General features: G+C 36.7%; 1 pseudogene; it reads right to left on the bottom strand.

Annotated features, from left to right (window-relative positions):
- Positions 1–295: 295 nt before the first annotated feature.
- On the bottom strand, positions 296–1,657 carry LOC129496239 (elongation factor 1-alpha 1-like; annotated as a pseudogene).
- Positions 1,658–16,913: the final 15,256 nt, after the last annotated feature.

Genomic DNA, 16,913 nt, shown 5'->3' with positions numbered 1-16,913 from the left:
ATTAAACTTTTGTTTTAATGGGTCTCAAAATTGTGTGACAGACTTTTAGTCGTTTCCATTTAAAAGTACTGATTTTGAAAACTAATGGCTTAAAACTGCCACACACGCACACACACACACAACGACACACCACACACACAACGCACACACACACACACACAGAAATTGTCCACAAAATATTCCCTGTTCCTTCTGAAGATTTTATGATGCAAATGGCCAATTGGCACAAACAGTTCTGAGAACATGTTCTTCCACCACTGATTAAGACTGGGGTGGCAGGTATTGGGGATAATATTCATTTAGCTTGCTGAGCTGTCTGGGCAGACTTGGTGACCTTGCCAGCTCCATCTGCCTTCTTGTCCACTGCTTTGATGACACCCACAGCAACCATCTGTCTCATGCCACAAACAGCAAAACAGCACAGAAGAGGATAGTCAGAGAAACTCTCAACACACATAGGCTTGCCAGAAACCATATCAAAAATGGTAGCATCACCAGATTTCAAGAATTTGGGACTGTCTTTCAGCTTTTTTCCAGAACTACAATCTGTGTTCTTCAGCTCAGCAAAGTTACAAGCAAAGTGAGCTGCATGACAATCCAACACAGATGCATATCCAGTACTGATTTGATCTGGGTGGCTCAAGATAATCACCTGAGCTGTGAAGCCAGCTGCTTCCATTGGTGAGTCATTGCCACGATGAACATCTTTGACAAATAGGTTCTTGACATTGAAGCCCACATTGTCCCCAGGAAGAGCCCTACTCAGAGCTTCATGCTGTATTTCAACAGACTACCTCAGTTGTAACCCTGACTGGAGCAAAGGCGACCACCATGCCAGTTTTAAGAACACCAGTCTCCACTCAGCCCACAGGGACAGTACCAATACCACCAATTTTGTAGATGTCCTGGAGAGGCAGATGTAAGGGCTTGTCAGTTGCACAAGTTGGTGACAGAATGCAATCCAGAGCTTCAAGCCATGTTGTTCACTGGCATTCTCATCCTTACGGGTGACTTTCCATCCCATGAACTAAGGCATGTTAGCACTTGGCTCCCGCAAATTGTCACCCTTCCAACCAGAAATTGGCACAAATGCTACTGTGTCAGAGTTGTAATCAGTTTTCCTAATGTGGGTGCTGACTTTGTTAATGATTCCCTTATATCTCTTCTAGCTATAGGATGGCTCAGTGGAATCCATTTTGTTAGCATCAACAATTAGTCGTTTTACACCCAGTGTGTAAACCAGAAGGGCATGCTCATGGGTCTGCCCATTCTTGGAGATACCTGCTTCAAATTCACCAACACCAACAGCAATAATCAGGACAGCACAGTCAGCCTGAGATGTGCTTGTAATCACGTTTTTGATAAAGTCTCTGTGTCCTGGGGCATCACTGAGGGTCACCTAATACTTGCTGGTCTCAAATTTCCAGAGGGAGATATCAATGGTGATACCACGTTCACATTCAGCTTTCAGTTTATCCAAGACCCAGGCTGACTTTAATGAGCCCTTTCCCATCTCAGCTGCCTCCTTCTCAAAATTTTTTGATAGTTCCTTTGTTGACCCCACCACATTTGTAGATCAGATGACCAGTAGTGATAAACTTGGCCGATCTACATGACCAATGATGATGATGTTGATATGAGTCTTACTCCTTTCCATTTTGGTTTGGGTTTAGAGGGGTTTTTTATAATTACTTCTAGTCAGCAAGTGTTAGAAAACAAATTATATTTGGCCCCTCTGAAGTAGACTATTCTTCTTTTGGTATTTTTTATTGAGATGATAGTTACATACTATGCAAATCCAGAGGTCATATTTTTAATGAAATGGAGTTCATTAACAAGAGGGTTAACATTAACACTCTTGAGTATTGTGAATATTGCTTCTGTTATGAACATGAATGTGCAGGAATATGTTTGAGTATCTGTCTCACTTCTTTTGTGTACACACAGGAATGTAGTTAAGTGGCCCTATGATAATTCTATATTTAAATTTTTGAAGAACCACCAGACTGCTTTCCACTGAGATGAACCATTTACATTCCTACTTGGCAGTACACCAGTGTTTCAATTTCTCCACATTCTTTCTAATGATGTTATTTTCCACTTTCAAAAAAACTGTTATAGCTATCCTAGCAGATATCAAGGATTTTGACTTGCATTTCCCTAAAGACTAGTGACATCATGTATCTTTTCATGTGTTTTTTTGAGCATTTGTATATCTTCTTTAGAAAAAAAATGTATTCAAGTCTTTTGCCCATTTAAGTAGGTTGTTTGTCTTTTATTATTGAGTTTTTGGAGTTCTTTATATATTCCAAATATTAAATCTGTGTTAGTTAATTTTATATGTCTACTTGACTGGACTAACGGATGCTCACATACCTGGTAAAATATTACTTCTGGGTGTGGATTAGCATTTGATTCAGTAGATTGAGTAAAGAGAATCACTCTCAGCAAAGTAGGTCAGTATCATTTAAACCTTGGGGGCTGGTGTGAAACAAAAAGACAAATGGAGGGTAAATTCCCTCACATTTCCTGAACTGGAATGCCTATCTTTTATCTCAGACATCAAAGCTACTGGTTTTCAGACTTTCAGACTCTGGGATCTACACCATCAGCATCCCGGATTCTCAGGCCTTCAGACTCTGAATTATACTGAGGGCTTCCCTGGCTCTCCAGCTTGCATATGACAGTCGGTAGAGTGTCTCTACTTCCATATCAGTATGAGGCAATTACTATAATAAAAGCTCTATCTATCTATCTATCTATCTATCTATCTATCATCTATCTATCTATCATCTATCTATCTGTCATCATCTATCCAACCATCTATCATCTATGTATTCTCTCTCTCCTATTGGTTCTGTTTCTCTGGAAACCTCTGATGAATACAAAACCCTCATCAGATATGTGATGCACAATATCTTTCCCATTCTACAGATTGTCTTTTCTCTTTCTTGATAATGCCCTTTGATGCACAAAACGTTTTAATTTTAATGAAGTCTAATTTTTTCATCTTTTGTTGATTGAGCTTTTGATGTTATATCTAAAAACCCATTGCCAAATACAAGGTCATGAATATTTCTACCTATGTTTTCTTCTAAAAGTTTTATGGGTTTAACCATTATATTTAAGTTGTTAATCCACTATGAGTTATTTTTTTGGAGGACTAAAATAGGTCCCCCCTTCATTTTTTTGTTTGTGAATATTCAGTTGTCCTACCACCATTTGTTGAAGGGACTATTTTTTCCTCCATGGAATGGTCACAGAACCTTTGTTGGAATCCATTAGCTATAAATGTATGTGCTTATTTATGGACCCAGCTCCATTTCTTTGATCTATATGAATATCCTTATGCCAGTACCACACAGTCTTTATTATTATACCTTTGTGGGTTTTTTTTTTAATTTTTATTTATTTATTTGAGAGAGAGAGAGAGCAAGTGAGTGGGGAAACAGCGGCAGAGAGAGAGAGAGAGAGAAGCAGGCTCTCAGCTCAGAAGCCCGCTGAGCTGAAAGCCCAGCCCTATGCAGGGCTCAATCCCAGAACTCTGGTATCATGACCTAAGCCCAAGGCACACACTTAACAGCTTAGCCACCCACGTGCTCTATTACTGCAACTTTGTAACAAATTTTGAAATTTGGAAGTGTGAATCATCTTTCCTTTTTTTAAAATATTGTTTTGATGATTCAGAGCCCCTTTAAGTTTCATATGAACTTGAGAATCAGCTTTCCCACTTCTGCAAAAAAAAAAAAAAAAAAAAAAAAGGCAATTGGAATGTTGATAGAAAAGGCACCTATCTATAGAATTATTTGGGTAATATTTCCATCTTAGAAATAATAAGTCTTCCAATCCATGATTATATGTTCTCTTTTCATTTATTTAGGTCTTTAATTTCTTTCAGTAATGTTTTGCAGTTTTGCAGCCTCTCATTAATTTTTCTATCTTCCTTTTTCAATTCCTTGAACTTGCTTCTTTCCCACTGTCTTCTGTAGTTTTACACCAACGATCCCCTTTAATACCTTTCATTCAGCTGAGTCACAACATCCCCCCCCAGTTTTTCTTCTTATTTTGTTTTGTTTAATATCATATGAAAACAAAAAATATTATTATATTTTTAATATGTAGATCTCCCAATTAAGGAAAATTCACAGAAAAATAGAAAGGGCAATTGCTCATAATTTTAAGTGTAAAAACACTGGAAATATAACTAGTATTCAATAACTATGTTTGAAAAGATACATATATGAGTGATTTCATGAATTTCCAAATCATAATACAATGTATTCACAGTTAAATCTCTTTTTTAGCCTTTTGCCATAAAATTAGCTAAGTACTTCTAATTATGGCTGGGGATATATTTTATTTTATTTTTTTTAATTTTATAAATTAATTTTTATTGGTGTTCAATTTACCAACATACAGAATAACACCCAGTGCTCATCCCGTCAAGTGTCCCCCTCCGTGCCCGTCACCCATTCACCCCCACCCCCCGCCCTCCTCCCCTTCCACCACCCCTAGTTCATTTCCCAGAGTTAGAAGTCTTTATGTTCTGTGTCCCTTTCTGATATCTCCCACACATTTCTTCTCCCTTCCCTTATATTCCCCTTCACTATTATTCATATTCCCCAAATGAGTGAGAACATACACTGTTTGTCCTTCTCCGATTGACTTACTTCACTCAGCATAATACCCTCCAGTTCCATCCACATTGAAGCAAATGGTGGGTATAGGTCGTTTCTAATGGCTGAGTAATATTCCATTGTATACATAAACCACATCTTCTTTATCCATTCATCTTTCGATGGGCACCGAGGCTCGTTCCACAGTTTGGCTATTGTGGACATGGCTGCTAGAAACATCGGGGTGCAGGTGCCCCGGCGTTTCATTGCATCTGAATCTTCGGGGTAAATCCCTAACAGTATTATTATATTATGTTGTCTCATTTATAAACATATTTCTACATAATATTCATTATTATACTTTTGAAGTGCAGCAGCATATCGTGATTTTTTAAGACTCATTCATTCAGGGTTACAGAATTTTAAGGCTTTAGGATTATGCAGAGCAAGATAGAAACATATTTAACTAAAATAATCTAACGTATCATTACATTTCATTTATAATTTTTTTTTGAAGGCAATCTTTTCTTTTCTTTTTATTTATTTATTTATGATAGGCACACAGTGAGAGAGAGAGAGAGGCAGAGACACAGGCAGAGGGAGAAGAAGGCTCCATGCACCGGGAGCCCGACGTGGGACTCGACCCCGGGTCTCCAGGATCGCGCCCTAGGCCAAAGGCAGGCGCCAAACCGCTGCGCCACCCAGGGATCCCCATTTCATTTATAATTTTAAGACAATGTCCTATCTCAGGATTTTCTTGAAGAAATGAATGAAAATTTTATAAAATCCAATCTCTTCCCAGGAAACATCCTCCCCCATCACTATGCTAAATTGCAACCAGAAAGATTTTTTTTTTTTTTGATCCAAGTTACCCAGACATTTGTCTTGGTTTTGAAAATTATAAGTTACAAATCATCACATAGTACCAGAACTGGTTCTTGTCAAAGGGATGCAGGAAATTTTGTTAATATCCTAAATCAATTAGTTGACATGAATAGAAAACATATTAATAAGAAAGCCATTACAAAAGTATCTCGCCACTCTGAGGAATTTGGTAATGAGAAAATAATGCCACATGATGAAGTAAGAAGACTGAAATATTCTTCTGATTTTTTGCATTTATTTTTCTGTCTGCTTTCAGAGATACTGTTCATTATACACTATAACATTTTAAAATGCATATTACTCTATATTAATTTATTTAACTCTACTCATTAGTGACAATAAGAAATGATAAGTTTTTAAATTACTGTTACATAACATTGAAATTACTGTTTTTGTTCTTGTGATTTTTTTTTTTTGCTTAATTTTTGTTTAGGAGATCTTTTTATAAAATAATTAATGGGCCAAAGGGTGCTAAACCTTTTCTGATTATTAAGTAAATTGCCTTTTGTCTATAAAAGTCCCATTTATGAAGAATGGGTTCTAAAGACTATCAAGCCTTAATATGATTTTAAAATTCAGGGTCAATAAATTAATATTTCAATGTTGTTTGAAATGATTTTGTTTATGCTCAATGTCTTTATGTACACTTCAATTTCAAGTATATGCTTATTAACAATCTTTATCCTTCTCTTCACTTGGATCAGAGATTTTTAAACATTTTGAATGTTTAAATATAACATAGCAAATTATTTTAATAATTAAGAACTTTGTTACTTATGCTTTGTTTTTAAGGATTTTATTTATTTGAGAAAGAGAGAGAGCACCTGAAATCATGACCTGAGCAGAAGGCAGATGCTTAACTGACTGAGCCAACCAGGTGCCCCTTAAATCCTTTACTGTTAACTTTATAAGATTAATAGCAACTATCCCTACGTTTTGAAATATGGAAAATCACAATGTAGCAAGTCTATCCTATTCTATAAACACATTTCTTCTTCAATGGATGATTCCTCTCCTTTTAAGGCAATAATAATGTAGATATTAGCTATCTATTTTTATGGATTTATAAATATTTTCTTAGCACATAATTTTCCTTTTTATGTGTTTTTTATATTAAAAATTCTTTTTTATTTTAAAGACAGAATTAAATTGCTTTTTTCTTTGTCATAATTTTTATTACTTCTCAAATAAGAAGGATATGCTTTTTTTAAGGATATGATTCTTTATATATATCCTGCATACTCTAGTTTCTACTAGTTTTTAAAAATGTTTACAATTTTAATTTTTAGATACTAATTTTGATGAAAAAAATGTCACACTTTTGTTTTCTATGAAGAGAAGCCAAACTGAGATAAGTTTTAGTAGTGTTAGTGTCCAATAGTATGTGTGCATGCATATGTGTGTTCAAACTCTTCTGAAATATTCTACAGAGACATTAAGCTTAACTAATATCAAAACTGACTATGGTAGAGTTTTTTGAGTTTTGATTAAATCACTAGGTGTATATGAATTCATGAGAAAAGTGTTGGGTTGAGAGATGAAATCATGTATGATACAGCTCCATGCACAGAAACTCTCCCCACACCTACTCAGCTCACTATCCTCCCAGGCTCAAGACTTTGCAAACAATCGTTTTTCTGTCTGAAATCTACAAATGGAAACAAAATCTATTATTTTGCAAAGCAAAATCCTGATAATAGTCCCCAGGAATCCAGAAACAAGTGGTGCAAGTCCCCAAATTTCTTTGCTCCTGCTTTTTGGCTCTGTTTATTGCTGACATGTCTTCATTTATAAGTTAAACAATTATCATGATGAACCTGAATACATATACAACTTCCTTCAACCAAATTTTATTAAGTGGAGAAACACATTTATAAATTTTGATCTGTAAATTCTACCTTGCAAAACACATCCTTAAAAATATAACTTGGACCAGTACACAAATATATAGATGTTTTCTTTGCTACATTGTTCATATTAGTAAAAAATCAAGAACCATGTAAATATATAACAATAATAGGTCAAGTGATTTAGGAAAGAAGTACGTGGAGATTAAAAATGACGAACATCTATGTTTAGCATGCATTACAGTTCATAATGTATTGTTATGTAAGCAAGAAGTTTACAGGCAATGTAGAAGCAAACAATGTTGTAATATACTACACATATATAATATACATATGTTTATAAAGGTATAAAGATATTCATTTATTTTTTTCTTGTTTTGAGGTTATAGTAATTCAGATTATTGTATTTTTCTTCAGGCTATACTAATTTTCCATTTATCTGTAATAAATATACAGTGTATATTAAAAATAATATAATTTACCATTTTCCCTTTAGAATCCAATGAATAGGCCAATTTCTTCCATTATGCAATATAATGGAGTTGTCAAAATGAGATACATTTACGAAGCCAAAGGGCATGATAACAGTACATCAAAGTTAAAGTTAAAAAATAAAATACAAAAAAAATACAAAAAAAATAAAATACAAAAACATAAATAATTTTATACAAAGATAAATTAATGGCACAATTTTAGCTCGGAATACCAGTAGCGTGACTTCCCCACTGAATAAAGTCTTGTGATATAAATGGACACGTCACCCAATACCTGTATAGAGTAATAAAAAATGTATTTCTGAGGAGCTTCTTATAGACATTTGATTTTTCATTCAAATCCTTTGCATATAATTAACAATAGAGGCAGAAAGTAGCCTGCAAATAATTGTACTTGTAATGGGTTTCTTGAGCAATAAAAGTGTTACCTGTTCCCTAAAATGAAGGGCCTTCTTTCCAATTGTACATGCAAGTACCTCATTATGAAGTCCATTATTTTCAGCAAGTGCAAAAGATTTTGGTATCAAAATGGTGACTGTGTAAAGGGCAAGCATGAATAATGTATTCATTCTGGTTATCTATTGCTGCTGCATTACAAACTATCCAAATTTAGAGCCTTAGTGATAGTCATTTACTAAAATATTATGATTGCATGGTTCAGGAATTTTCCAGGAACCAGCTGTCCAATTCTCCTACCCCTTGTGGCATTGATGGTGGTTATTTTGTTTTACGTATATTGTGGATGAGGTAACCATGCTTTATTTGCATACCTGGCACCTTAGTGGAGGTACTCTCCTGGAACTGGAGACCAACGTACCAGCAGAGTGGCATAGGGCAGTCTTACCATGGAGGTTCACAAAGGGAAGATGGACTGTTCCAGAGAACAAAGAAGGAGCTGCATATACTTTTGGTCACTTTTGAAAGTCACTTAGCATTACTTCTGTAATATTTTGGTTGAAGTAATTATAATTCTTCCCAGACTGAAGAGGAGGGTAGCAGTGTCAAAGAATTTATAGCTATGTCTAAAAATTGGCATAAGAGCCCAAGAAAGAAAGATGGGAAATACAGTAAAAGAAACTTGAATGAGTAAATGAAGTATAATTTATCATTGATTGAATGCTAAAATTGAAAACAGGATAAATTACTTATTATGAAAATATATGACATCTTTATCATGTAGAAAATATAGGTATGAAAACAACAAACCTCAAAGAAACAAAATATAATCTTGTTTAAAATGCCAGGGATGCTTCTTCAGTTTTTAATATTTTTATTAAGTGCAGTAGCCACAATTTATAGATCATGGGCTCTATGCCAGGCACTGTATTAAATGCTCTGAATTTATTATCACATTTAATTCATGAAACAATGCAATAGGGATACTAGATTTTATCTCTGTGTCATAGTTTAGAAAACTGACATATGAAAAGGTTAGGTAACACATCAAAGACCACATTACTTGTTAACAGAAATAACCATACTACATCCCCAGGTCATCAGACTCTAAAACACATTGTTTTAACTACTATGTTTTACTACCTTCAATTGTTTTAAAGGATGACTTTTAAAATATCTTCAAGTTATTTTTTTCAAATATGATTACTGAAAAAAAACAAATATGATTACTGAAGTATCAGAGAAAATTATCTTTAATAGTGCATGTCCCTGGACTTTTGAGGAACAAAGGTATTCTGAAACTTAATTCAATAACTAAAAGTAAGCTTAGAGTTACAGGAAGAAACCTACTTTATTTTCCATGTTCATTTATGCTAATGTTTACTGAGAGTTTCTATAAACAAGCTATCATTTTGGAAATTTTGAATCATAGAAACTGAGATGGAAGGGAACATAGAGGTAGTCAAGTCAAATAACCTAATTTTATAGTCAGTATAGTTGTAAAAGTCATGAAAAAGCATTAAAATGATACCTTCTACAGAATAATTCAGAGTACTGAAGTTCTCACTAAAAATTGTAACTTTTCCCAAATCCTATCAACTTAAATTTCTTAAAATAATTGTAACTTTGAAAGTAACTTTTAATATTTGACCTCAAAAGAAACAAAACAAGTTCATGAACACCTACCAAAAATACTCCTAAAGGAATGAATTTTCCAAGAATTCTGATGATATATTGAATCACTTTTCTTAATATACCCTGAAAACTTTTTGGTTAAAAAAAAAGCTAAATAAATAAAGTATCAATCATGAATTATACACTAAGATATGAGGCACATTTAGAAGTAATTTGCAACAGGCATGACAAATCTAGGTGATTTTCCTTCAGAAAAGACAATGTAAGTTGGCTTGAAAGGCAAAATTACAGTCTGTCATCTGAAGTTGCTGAAAACTAAAATCATTTAAGCAGGACAGAGAGATTTTTCCATAATAAACACAGCATGACAATGCTTTGTTTTTATAGCTCAATAGAAACCCAAATCTACAGGGAATGAAGCAGGAACTTAAAACTGGTTTAGAGTTTCCATTTTGCAATATTATTTCTATAAATAATTTATTGCTCCAATATTTACATATCCACACTTATTTATGTTACATCCTGATGGTATAGGAAATAGAGTCTCTAAATTTCTCAGTACACCATTCTAGGCTCTTCCTGGACCTGTATTTGGTATTTTTTCCCAAAGCAGAGATCTTAACCTAACCACATGAGGCCAAAAATTTCACCTTCAATAAATTCATTAGCTCTTCTGAAATTGTTGCTCAATTTGAACCATCAGCTTAGTTTGAGCTTACAACTATTTCCTGTGGGAGACTTGCTTCCTTTAAAGAATGACCTAAAAAGTCTCTTCCTCCCTGAAGCCTTCCTTCACACATTTACTTTACTAAAATTATTTCTTTCTTCATATATTAACACTGTCAGTTAGCAGATCCCTTTGAACTCATTGAGGGAGAGGCAAAGTCACTTTTATCTTGTATCCAGCAAGGTCCTTAGCACTCTGTATTGCTCATTATAGGTTCTCAGTAAGTACATATTGAGGCAGATAAAAGAAAGAAAAGAACATAAAAGAAGGTAGAAAAAAAGTGTAAACACAAAATTCTGATGTTAGGTAATGGATAAAACAAGTATCAGACATAATTCATGTCCTGTGCAAGACTGAATAACTATAAAGTTCTTAGATTGTGACCACTAGGAGAATAGGCACCATGTCTGTCTTGCTCAGTATGTTTTCCAAAATTCCTAGAAGATAATAGACTAAGGAAGTTGAGAAATCTTAAAGTATGCAGTTGGCAAGCTGAAGATCCAAAAGTGTCAATGGTTTAGTTCTGGTCCAAAAGCCAGTAGGCTCTAGAAGCAAGGATCCCCAAAGCTTTAGTTTGCATTTGAAGGTAAGAAACAAACAAAAAAACAAAAACAAAAACAATCCACAATCTCATCTCAAATAGGCAGAGAAATCTCCCTTTTCTTCTCAGTCAGGCTTTTCATTCTATCCAAGCCTTCAACCGATTGAATGAGGACCACTCAAATTAAGGAGGGCCATCAGCTTTACTCAGTCTACCAATTCCAATATTAATCTCTTCTGAAAATACCTTCACAGGAATACCCAGAATGATGTTTTACCAATTAGCTGGACACTCCATAGCTCCATCAAGTTGACTCATAAAATTAATAATCACAAGTCCATCCCTTGTTAACTTGCCACCCATATGTAGCTTCTTAAACCACACTTAATCTCCAAGTAAAGACAATAACAAGGTCACAATTCCACCCAACATGATACGACTAGCCTGCTACAGCTGGAAATGCACTAAAATTCCCCAGAAGATGAGGTAAAGTTCTTGAATTACATTTACTTTTCTCCTTGATATAACTTAAATATTATAAAGTCAATATTCCTTATATTACGTGATCAGGGAACAAAAGAAAATAAAAGACATTGGCATTGCATACATACACACACGGGCACACACACAAACATATTCATAACAAAATAATGAGGAAATGCTCATGACAATTATAGTCCTCCTTTTTGTAACTAGGCACATAGTCATAGCTGGTATTTATAGTCTCTATCTTCTAATATCCATTTGATATTCCCATTGGCTTCAGCAAGCACCTCAAGTGGTGGTGGTTCTTTACTTGGTACTATGTCTCAAATCTTAATTTCTGAAGAGTCTGGACCATTAGTAATCCTACCTGGATTGAGTTGTTATAGTTTTGCATTGACTTAATTACGAGGCGTAGAAATCCTAAGAGACAGCCTATGGAATCCTGTATTCCAGTCATGTTCTCTCTTAACTCCATTGTAAGGAGCAGTCCAGTTTCCTCCTGGTAATCAGGATCAATCATCCCAGCCAGTACATTAACTCCCTTTTAGTCTATTGATTCAGAGGTATAAGGAACACAAAGTGATCAGGTGACAGTTTTAACTTCTAGCTCAATGCAATCATTGTATCTCCTGGTGAAAGCATTGCAGGTGGGGAAGATAAATCTGGATTCAAGTCCATGTCTACTCTAGCAAGAGCAAAATGTTGACTCTTCCATGACGGAAGCTGGCAAGTAATCACCCTGCCACTTCCTAGGTTGTTGAACTCTCCATGGAATGATGCTACGCTGGGGCCTCAATATTGCTCTCTGCTACTGGAAGACTAGGCACTCATCAGGGGACATAGACAGGTCTACCTTGGAGAGTGGAGTCTATGTTGCAAAGATCATGCATAACTTCTCTCCTTACTACCGTGGCCACTTTGTTCATGAGCCTGTTGGGTGATGGCAGGAATAACTGGGGGAAAGAGGCTGACTGGATACATGTGTCCCCTGAGTGGGTCATCCAATCCACTTGATTACTAAAATCCTTTTCTGCAGAGGTCACCCTTTATTGAGTATTCAAATGGGACACATGTATCTTGATGTTTTTCTACCCATTCAGAGAGGTCCGTCCACATAGTTCTTCCCAATTTTCCTTGTCACTAATTTTTTAAACATCTTCCTTCCAAGTCTCTGACCACCCACAGTCTATGAATTAATAAATAATCACACATGTGGCCATTTCTCCTTCCAAGCAAAGTGAACAACTATGTGTACCACTCAAAATTCTGCCTACTGGGAGGATAGTCCTTCACCACTGTCCTCCATTGGATGTCCCAGGAAGGGACTAGAGTGCTGCAGCTGTCCACTTTAATATGGTTCCTGGACATCAGGCAGAATGGCCTATAAAGACAGTCCTGAGTCTTCTCTTCCTCTGTCAAGTGATCATAGGGAACACCCCAAGAAACAATAGGTGAATGCTGGCTGGGACAAAGAAGGCAGTGTTGTAGCAGAAGTGGGGGGCCATACACATTTCAATAGGTCTTAAGTGACAAATCCTCTCTGATATTCCAATCTCTCTAAGACTCTGACTTCCTTATCCTACATTAAACTAATACATGACTGGCATTTCCAGCTCACTCTTTAGGGGCCATATTGGGCCCATGCTTCGGCCAAACAACCAAACTGTTAGAGCTCTTCCCAACTCCTAGAACTACAACATTAAATGCAGAGTCTCCGCTTCATAAGCCCATATTAAAAAACTTGGCCTGACCCGACTTTATGTTTCTTTTACCAATATGGTCCTGTTAGATTTATTTAGAAGTAAACTTTGCTCGAGTCACCCATTCCTCTTCATTTTACCCAACCTTGGTTCTGAGACATCAAGGACATTTAGTAGATATCCATTGACAGAGAAATGAATGAATAAATGTTTTATGAATGTTTTTAGAGTTTTATACACTAATTGCCTTCGAGAATTGAGTTATTGTTCCCGTTACTAGAATCAGAATATGCAGGTAAGGTTGCAAAACATAAGGATGTGACTGAGAGTTATTAATCCAAGCAAGGCAGATGTTTGAGAAACACCTTAAGTGTCAGATTTTTTTTCCTTTAGTACCTGGTGTTCTTGATCACACCATTTCAGAGAATGAAATGAGGTAAAACTGTCTGTATCATTGGATCTCCTTACACTGATCTAGCCCATATATTATTTCAGAGAATGAAGAGGTAGACCAGACGAAGAGTGGTGGGCAGCAATAGTACAAAGTTCCTAAGAGGGAGGGGACCCCAGAGGGTTGTTGCCAGAGTTTCTAAGTCTAGGGGTTTTTATGAGATTTTTGGCAAGCTGGGTTTTTTTTTTTTTTTTTAAGATTTTATTTATCCATTCATGATAGATACACAGAGAGAGGGGCAGAGACACAGGCAGAGGGAGAATCAGGCTCCATGCCAGGAACCCGATGTGGGACTCAATCCTGGGACTCCAGGATAGTGCCCTGGGCCAAAGGCAGGCGCTAAACCACTGAGCCACCCAGGGATCCCTTGGCAGGCTGTTTTAATCTGATTAACCCTCCAAGCCCACCTCACCCAATCAGGTTTGTGCAAGCATGCATCTATCTATCAGGCACTTATTCATGGGGCCCCTGGCCCCTGCCTGTCTTTCTTTTGACTATCCTTCATTACTTATGCTGGTGGTTGGTTTCTGGTTGCCTTTTATAGTGAGAAGTGGTGGTTTAAGATTTGGATCAAGTGACAGCAAGTGAGAGAAAGGCCAAAATTTAACAACTGGCTTTGTGGTCTCAAGATAAAAGTAAGATAAGGAACTAGGCCAACTCTGTGATTAACTTCTAGCCTAGAGAAATCAGTGGCAGATGTAGAAAGGAGAGAGAGAGAGAGAGAGAATAATCTAGAGCAGCTCATCTGTAGCTTTGGAGGCCAACTTCTTTAGCTTACAGGAAAGTTATTCAGTAGGAAGAAGGAAACAGAAGGTCACTTATTTCTGTTTTTTTAATGATTTTGTTTTTTAAATATATTTAGCTTTTTCTGAGTAATCACACATGGGATAGAGCAGAAAGTTACTAATGTATAGCTCATTCTGATACCAAAAGCTGATTCATTTTCTCTACCTTAGACCTTTAAAATGCAGAGCAAATAATTAGGCAGAGGAAAAGGCCTCATATTTTTACTTTATTCACATTATGTTCCTAATTTGTCACTGAAGTGGCCATCCAAAAAAAGGTTGGAAGGCAAATGCATCTTGCATTCTAGAATTTGGCTTTAAATTCTCAAGGAACTCTGTAAAGAGAGCATTAAAGCAGTCGAGGTTTTATTCAGCAAAAGCAAAAGGACACTCCAGAGACAGGAGTGGGATGACCCAAGGGTAAGTAGCAGTCCACTGAGTTCTGAATTGTGTGGTTTTTTTGTTTTTTTTTTTTTGGTGGGGATAAGGGGGTGGGTAAATCCACAATGCAAATGGTATCATAATGACATTATAACAGCCTTTGGGGGGTACTAGCAGACAAGGCTTTCAAGTGTGCATGCTCCAAAGTTGGAGACATCCCTGTGACCTGTATCTTCTGCTGATCAGACTCTGCAAAACCACAAAAGGGGTTGGCCTAAGGGAGACCGAGTGTTCCCAGGCGTTTCCATCTGTCATCCTCCTTTTTCCCCTCCTGCTCTGGTCTACCTAACTGCCTACACTAGCAGTTTCTCTGCCTTTGGATTTTTGTCAGAGCCAGAAAAATCCCTTGCTGTGGGGACTACCCTGTGCGTGGTAAAACACTTAGAGCATCCCGGGCCTCAGCTTATTATCTACCAGCCACAGCTCTCCTCTGCCTCTCAGTCTTGATAAACCTAAACTTCTGTGGGTTGTCAGAGGTATCCAGGGGATCAAAATCATTCTCACCTACAGCAGCTGCTTAAATGTTTAAAGAGAAGAGACACAAAATACTGAACTCAAGAGAGTCATAAGGGCAGTCTATAACCTCAAATACATGAAATACCTTTCTAGTGTAAAACATGGAAGATCTGAAGCAAGAGATGGCAGTTTAGGTGGCCATGACGTTAACATGAGTAATGCATTCATTCACGTATTCTATCAATATTTATTGGATGCTAACTAGATGTCAAGCCTGTGCAAGGACCTGGAGAGTCTAGTCTGATGAGACAGATAAATAATGGGAGGATTGTAAAGCCATGTGTGCATGGGGTCGAGGGAGGTAGCCATTTTGAATAAGAAGCACCTTTCTAGTTATACCTCTGTGACATCTCCTGAAATATTTGCTCCTTGGCAAGCCTTTTCTAGTAGCCCCTTTTTTTTTCCCTCACACCACCCCTTTGATTACTCTCTTGGTCTAATGTGGAGTCTAAAAACGGACTTAGTTTTGTTCCTTGGCATCAGCAGCATGAGCTCTCATGTGGTGGCAGCTTGAGCCTCTGGGAACCTGCCCACCCACCCCCTCTCCCTGAGAGCAGCAGCAGAGGATCAACTGGCTTTTAAACAGAATCATATTTGCAAGTGGCCAGCAGGTTAGAATGTGATAACAGCCAGCAGACACTTCACAAGGGTTTGCTTGGCCAAATCTGGGAAGCTCCTGTCAGGAGCCATTGTGAAGTGAACAATCAAAGCTGGTCTTGAGGGAGGGGTCCTTCCTCACTGCCACAGGGCCTGTGACTAGCCCAGCTGAAAGAAGAGCAGAAAGCCATAGGGATTAAAAGAGAAAGAAGAGTCTGATTTTCAGGACAGATTGCAAATTTTCTAGGCATTTCCAAAAAGAGATGCATTTTGACTATTCTGGCTCACTCTGTATTTTCTTTCTTTCTTTCTTTCTTTTTTTTTTTTTTTTTACCCAATCTCTCTCTTTCAGGGTGCCAAAGAGATTTAATTTAAAAGCAATGATTGGGCTACAACCTGACTCAGCTTTTTGTGGGATCCTTTGTATCTTTTCTTTTCGGACCACGGCTGGGGTGAGAAGATTGCCTCTGTGTTACATTCTCACAATCGATTTGCCACTTACAGACTGAACTCTAGTATTTTTTTAAAAACAGACATAATTTGATTAAAATAATAGCGACTTGACTTTAGTCTTGTTTTTCTGAATTTCCAATGGGAGTCCTAGTTAGAACATCACAGCGTTAAATCGAGTAAGATAAAGATATGTTAAGCATGGTAAATGGAAGATTTGTAAGACAGAGATATTATTTGTGTAAATTAAAATGAGTCACCCATTGTTTGAAGCCAGATCATGCCACCAAAATAATTTGGCAAGGGCTGTATGGTTTTATGGACAGTGAGGTAGCCCAGAAGAAAG

This window comes from Nyctereutes procyonoides, unplaced genomic scaffold (genome assembly GCF_905146905.1).
Source record: "Nyctereutes procyonoides isolate TBG_1078 unplaced genomic scaffold, NYPRO_anot_genome, whole genome shotgun sequence".
NCBI classification, from domain to species: Eukaryota; Metazoa; Chordata; class Mammalia; order Carnivora; family Canidae; genus Nyctereutes; species Nyctereutes procyonoides.
The sequence above is the reverse complement of the archived record's forward strand: the minus strand, read 5'-3'. Positions and strand labels throughout refer to the sequence as shown.